Below are 6966 nucleotides of genomic sequence, written 5' to 3'. Positions count from 1 at the left end.
GAGTTAAAAGGAGGCACTTTTCGGTTTCAGTAGAAAGAACTTCTTTCTTAGTTCAGGGAGCAGACTGAGCTGGAACGGGCTGTGTCAAAGGCCAACGGGCCTCTGGCATTGGGCTAGAACAGAAGCAGGAAAGGCTGCTCTCAGGGGTGCTGCCTGAAGGGTGAGGTATCCTGCAGGGCTGGATGGATGGCCTGTGGGTCCCGCTCACTCTGAGGTAGGAGGGGTTTCATCCCACCTCTGCCCACTGCCTTGGTTCTGTCCAGGGGCCAGGGGGGCAGCACACAAGCCCAGGACCCCCCGAGCTGGCTTTGTGACACCATCACAAAGTCCAGGTAGAAGGAGAAAGCAGGGCAGCAGAAACTGGTGGGGGCCTGTCCCAACCATACCTTAGCTCCTCTGCACACAGGGCCCTTTTCTGGGGAAGCTGCTGTGCCCATCACAAGCCCACAAACCTTCCTCCACCTGATTTCACAAAGACCCTTTCCTCCCTTCCTGGTCAAGGGCTGGGATTCTGCATTGCGAAGCTAATTCTTGTTCAAATTAGTCCATCTCCCAGATAGAATTAGAAGCTGGGTGATTTGGAAAATACAGTCAATTTAGTCCACTGTCCTTGCGTGCCAGCTCCATCTGATAATGAAGAGTTCGCTCCCCAGGCTCTGGGCTGGCAGGAGCCATTATCCACGCGGTGAGGTTAGTCTGATAGGGACGCAGGAACCAGTGGGGTGAGGGCTGGCTCAGCCCTCAGCAGGGCACCCAGCCAGGGCCAGGAGGGAGGCAAGGGCAGGGAGGCCGGGGCCCAGATTCTACCCAGGGAAGAACGCCTGGCCAGAGCAGGACACTCATCCCTGGGAGGTCAGACCACAAGACAGGGCCAGGTCAGGACAATGTACCCACCTGGGCCTCCCGTTCCTTATGTATGACTGGGGCTGGTGAGACTATCTCCTGGGGTTTACTTAGGAACAAACAAACATCCTAACATAGGTGAAACCTCATTTATTCATTCATTCATTTTTAATAAACATTTACAACATCTGATATTCATTTGGCATCTAGCAGGTACTGAACACTGTACCAGGTGAAAGGGCTGATTTAACGAGCAAGACACAGTCTGTTCTCCTGCAGGATGTGAAATTAGACAGCACTGACCAAATGGACAGTGGAGACGGTGGTGATGCTACTGGTGGTGCTGATGGTGATGACGGCGCTAATAGTGGTGATGGCTGATGCAGGCCACGGGACAAGCAGTCACCCCGGAAGATCCTGCTGCCCAGAGCCTTTCCAATGTGCAGTGAAAGACTGATCCCCCCATTGCTCATCTTGGCTATGAGCTAAGAGAGATTAAAATGCTTTTGTATGAAGCAAACAATATACATATTTTATGAAATACATTTCTCTGCCTGTTTAATTGTGGGATCTTCCATAGAGGCAGAAAGATTCACTGCTCACCACTGTGATGAATGAATAGGGTTGCAGCCTTCAGCCTCAGGAGGCCCCGACCGCTGTCGTGTCCTGGCTCCCTGGGCCTGCTGCAGGAGGACCAGTGTCATGCAATGCGGCCTGGGCAGCTTCCTTTCCTCTGTGCACCTCTGTGGGCCCAGGTGTGAAGTTAACATGTCCACTTTCCGTCGCTGAAGACTTCTTAAGCCCGGTCTACCACAAGCGAGTCTGCTGAAATTCACAAGATGATAGCGGTTCACCAGGGAACAAGGAGAAAGGTCATTAGGACAGGTCGTCCCAGCATCTCTGGTGGTGTTCCCAAGTCCGCTCATTGCCAACACACTCCCATCCTTCCCCTGAGCCCTTAATCTGGAATGTGGGCATCCCAGTGCCCCTCAAAAAATGCTAGGAGCTTTAAGGTGGTTTCAAATTGGGGATCTGCTAGGCCTTCCCGTGTAGCAGCCATGGAGTTCTGCCAGGTGGTGCGCGGGTGACCACAGGCGTCCAGGCGGACCGTCACATCGATAGGCAAAAGCCACTTCTCAAGGTGGGTTTCCAGCAACCTGATGGCCCACTGGGGACCTCTTTTCTGGCCCTTGCAGCTGGGCCATGGAAAGCCCCCTCCAGGTTCCACCAGGTGGGCACCAGCGTGCAGACAATGCTGGAACCTGATGTGGAGAGCCCTGAGCCAGGACCACATCCCATCTCCACTGCACCAAGAACACATCACCAGTTTCACAGCAGCGTCTTTGTCCCACATGTCGTGTGTCTTTAGTTGCCCCCTTCCATGTTGGACTGGAAGCTCATGGAGGGTAAGTCACCAAGCTGCCCAGAGACCAGCAGGTGCTCCATAAACGGCAGCTGAACGAGTGCACAAATGAGGGTGATTTTTTTAAAAGAACGGAAAGAAGAGAACACATAGAGCCACTGATCTTTGAGTGGCTAAAATAATCCTGGGAGTTCAGGGATCTGAGATGTTACCCAGTCGGCAGAAACAGCCACTACTATCCTCCCACCCACTCACGGCAAACCCCACCGTGGCCCGTGACACGCGCCCTGCTCACCCCAGGCGGCTCAGACTTTTCACACCGCACCCTCACACCACAACCAACTGCTGAACCGGCTGGTGGGCCTCCTTGAGCTTCCCTCGTCCCCTCGCCTGGAATATGGGCCCCCCAACCGTCTCTGGTCCTCCCCCAAATACTTTGTCCTACTCAATGCCTCGTCTGGCTGTCACTTTAAGGAAGGTCCTGTCCTTTTCAAAGAAACACAGCTACGGGGCCTGGAAACGGGCCGTCTGTGAGCCTGGCCCCCACGACATGTGGCCCTCCTGCCAAGCCCTAGGGGCATCCCGAGTCTCCATACTGCTGGTGTCCAGATGCGAGAACACACGTGGTGTGAGTGGCGCTGGCCTTGGTGCTGAAGCGCACATGTGTACATGGGAGGCTGTACAACCTACATTGCTGGGGATTTAGGGTGCTTGCTCTGCTGAATGAGGAATGAGAGATCAGAAAGTCCATAATGACCATCCACTTGCAGAAAGCGGGGCTGGAGAATTAGGACTGTCAGACGTGTGCCCTGACCCCGAGGGCCCCATAAGAGGACTCCCTGACTCCTGCCCTTCACCCATCACAGGCTGCTTAAAGACAGGTCACCCACCCCCCGGAAGAGACCCCAAGTGTACACAGACAGGAGCAGCCCTAGGTGAAGGCCCAGGTGCAGCCATCCCTGGGCATGGCCCCGGGGAGCAGCCACCTGGCCTGGGGGCTCCGTGTCTGGGCAGGATGTCTGGGCAGGACTGCCGGCCCTGGGCTCTCACGGAAGGGCCTGATGCTGGCCTGTGTCCAGGCTTCCAGTGGTCTCGGCCCATCACTTCTTCCCAACGTCGAGGAGAATCTTGATCCTGAACGTTCACACCCTTTCCGTGCATCCGCCCATGCTTCCTCTTTCTTGCTTCCCAGAAATCCTGACACACTGGACTGCCTCACCAAGCCCATCAGCTTCCCAAGATCAACGAGGCTTCAGGAAGCCCCAAGTGTGAGTTCTCTTTCCTACTTGCCAGAGCTAGATCAGGCCACGTGCAGGGTGACAAGAGCATCAGGCCAGCAAATTCTGAGCATCCCTTGCCCGGTGTGTGACATTCTCTTGGCTCCAGGGAGAGAAAGAGGAGGGAAGGAAGGAAAGGAGGGAGGGAGGGAGGGAGGAAGGAAGGAAAAGAGAGAGAGAGGGAGGGAGGGAGAGAGGGAGAGAGGGAGGGAGGAAGGAAGGAAGAAAAAGAGAGAGAGAGAGAGAGGGAGGGAGGGAGGGAGGGAGGAAAAGAGAGAGAGGGAGGGAGGGAGAGAGGAATTCACAGGCCTGAGGAATCCTGAGGGAGGAGAGAGACCTGCCTCTGATACACTGAGCACAAAAAGGTTTCTCAAACCTTTTAATGCAAAACTTCTCTTTCAGAAGGTGCCTGGTAGAAAACTCACTCCTCTAAGTCTGAAACTTCCCTGCGACTGTTTTACTCTCCTCTTCCTCCTCTCCCACCCAGAACGTCATCACACCCAGCATCTTGGGTAACGACAAAGAGAAAGTGGGGGCCTCTGCCCACGGCTGCCCCTCCTCTGCTCCTGTGTGTGCTGTCAGCAGCCGCCCTTGCCCAGGTCTCGGTCTGCCCCTGTCACACACACACACACAGAGACAACCCGTCCCTCCGTATTTCTCTTCCTTCCTTGCGAAGAGTCCAGGGGATTCACGTGGGGAGGAGCAGACAGCGAAGCTGAAACACAGAAACCTAAGGCTTGAGGGAGGGGACCATCGGGCTGAAAGCAGGAGCTGGGCTTTCGCTTCCCTCTTTTCAGCACCGATCAGAGCTGCTGGCAGGTGGCTGAAGGAATGAAGGAGTTCCCATAGGGAAGACCTGGCTGCTGCCCCAGCTCTTCCAAATCCCATGGCGGAGGGTGAGTGTCGGCTCAGGGGCAGGGAGTCACTTCGGCAGAAGCTCTGCCGACCCCGAAGGTCTGGGATGTGCACCTCCACCCCCGTCTGGCCGTTGGGGGGCCAGGCAGGGGAGTCAGGACCACACCCGTCATGCTCCTGAACACTCCTCCCTGGAAGACAGGAGCGCAGGGGTCAGGCACACGCGCGTCCTCAAACCCCAGCTCCCACCGCGCTGCCCCTGGTCTCCACTCCCGGGCACTTGCTCAATTTTGTTTCTCAAACGCAGGGAGCCCCCTCCCCCCAGCTTTGCCGGCTGCCATCCCCACTCCTGCCCCAGCCTCCAGCTCCACACGCAGCCGTGGGTCCCGGCTGGCCCGTGACCTCTCACAGGGGCCTCCCTGGCCCTCGACTGCGAAGAGCCCCTCCAACGGTTCTCCCCGGCTCTCCACCTGCCGATCCGGGTGATGAGCAGCGCTGAGTCCTGGAACGCGCCTGCCGGCATCAAATGACAACTTTGTCACTTACTGCACACACGATCTTGATTAAATCACCTGAATACTGCGCCCCAGATTCCTGACCTATAAGAGAACAGAACCTGAGCATAAGCAGCACGTCACAGACAATACCTTACGTCATGGAGTTCGTTACTGCCCGTGAAGACTCCAAACAGCACCTGGCACACACAAAGGGCCTCATCAAAGTTAACTCTGCCAGCGGCTGTATTTCCTGCTACATCCTGGCACCCAGAACAGCGCCTGGCGAAACACAGGAGCTCATGACGGGCACGTAGCGTCAGCTGGGCACACGAAGGCATGCACACATCAAGAAGAGCCTGCGGGTTAGACCGGAAGAAGTGTGACAGGACTTGAGGAAGGCAGTCCATCTCCTGGGGCCTGGGAATCCGGAGAGGCTGCAGGAAGAGAGCACAGGGCCAGAGCTGGGGGATCTGGGGGACCTAGGCCTTGCTCTTCGACTGACCCCAGCCCGGATCGTAAGGGGCTCCAGAGGGACTGGGGGTAATGGGCTCTGGGGAGCAGTCAGGGAGCAGTGGGCAGGTCAAGGGTCACCTGGGTTGCTTTCTCTTCCCACGTTCACCTCGAGCAGACGCCCCTCCAAGTCCAGGGCCCTCCCACCGCCTCTCACACCTCCCTCCACCTCGGGAAAACAAAGCGAGACAAAAATTCCATCACTGAAGCAGTCTGAAGCCATGGACGGCCTCTTCCTGTGGACGCAGAAGTTTGCTTCAGCTCGGGAAGAATGCCAGCCCGATGGCCAGGAGGGGAGGGAGAGGGGAGGGCGGCTGAGCTTCCTGGTGACCAAAGGATGATTTCCAATTTGTCACGGGAAACAGAAACGTTCAGGGTCCAGAGCTCTGACCAACCCAGTGAAGGAGAGTTAAAAGGCCTCCTTCCCTTTCCCTCCGGGCCCTGAGCTCAACCACCCAAAACAACAGGTGCACGGCCAGCCGGAGCCACCGGGGGCATTTCACGCGTGCCCGCCAGATGCCACAAGGCTCGCCCCGCCTCCCTGGTTGGGTAGGGGGCAGCTGTGCCTCCTCCCCCCCTCCCCCGCCCAGAGGGAGGCCTGTGCACCTGCAGCACGTGGTGAGGGCTCTCCCTGGACCTTCACACTCACATCAGCAACACCACTGCTGGAGATTCCGGGTCGGGGGGTGGCTCCTAGAAATGGGGGTCCCAGCAATGAGACAGCTAAGGGGGGCACTGGATCCCAGCAGCCCAGCAGGGAGCGGCTCAGCTGCTTTCCTGCACCTCTGCTGAGGGGGGTGAAGGGGGGCAGGGGAGCAGAAAGGGCTGTCGGCAAAGGAAGCATCTTTAGAAATCAGGAGCAAACAGAGCTCCTGCAGGAAGAGGGCCAAGGCAGAGGGAGCCCACAAGGGGGACAATTAGCTGATACGAGCAAACTAATTGTTATTCATACTAAATTAGGGCACAGGTGATTTGGAGAAAACCCACAGACCCTTCCAGATGTTTTAGGGGTTTTGCATTGCAGATGATGGCTTTATGGGACCCTTCTGGGCGGCAGATTGTAGGAGCTGGGCCAGGACCAGAGCGGGGCAGGGCTCCCGTCAGGCTTAACTACACAATAAACACATAACGGCTTGTCCCTGAGGACAGACTCGGCTTTGCATACTAAACACTTTAGCGCTAGGCTCTGGGGGCCTCTGAGAAGAGGGGCTCAGTCCTGGCAGGGGAAGAGGTCGGAGGGGACGGTCAGTCATTCTGGAGACCCAGGGGCTGCTCCAGATGTCTGGAGCCAGGGCTCTAAATCCACATGTGGAAGGGAGAGATTTACACAGACCTGACAGGCCAACAGGAAGACAGGGAACGGGCAGGAAGGCAGCCGTTCAGCAACCACTTTGTGGCGGCTGGTGGGTGTGCACACGTGTGTCTGCCTGTGTGCGGGGGTCCACGCATGTGCATGTGCCTGCGGGGTATCAGAGGGCGTAGGTGCGTGTGTCTGCGTGTGTATCTGCCTCTGTGTGCATGTTTTGTGTCCACATAGCTGTGTGCGCATCTGTGTGTGTCCACGCACTTGGGGTGTTGCCAAAACTTCCCACCTAAACTAATGGCAGCTGTCCTCTCCTCA

At 56.9% G+C, this 6966-nt stretch overlaps 1 long non-coding RNA gene across 1 annotated transcript; it reads right to left on the bottom strand.

The window, feature by feature from the left end:
- Positions 1-994: 994 nt before the first annotated feature.
- Positions 995-6040, bottom strand: LOC137231085 (uncharacterized). Its single transcript, XR_010946390.1, has 3 exons — positions 5952-6040; positions 4986-5191; positions 995-1668 (listed from the first exon to the last, which is right to left on the bottom strand). It is a non-coding gene; the product is annotated as an uncharacterized lncRNA (long non-coding RNA).
- Between the last annotated feature and the right edge of the window lie 926 nt (positions 6041-6966).

The sequence above is a fragment of the Pseudorca crassidens genome, chromosome 9 (assembly GCF_039906515.1).
Source record: "Pseudorca crassidens isolate mPseCra1 chromosome 9, mPseCra1.hap1, whole genome shotgun sequence".
Classification (NCBI taxonomy): Eukaryota; Metazoa; Chordata; class Mammalia; order Artiodactyla; family Delphinidae; genus Pseudorca; species Pseudorca crassidens.
This window is presented reverse-complemented; position numbering and strand designations above follow the sequence as displayed.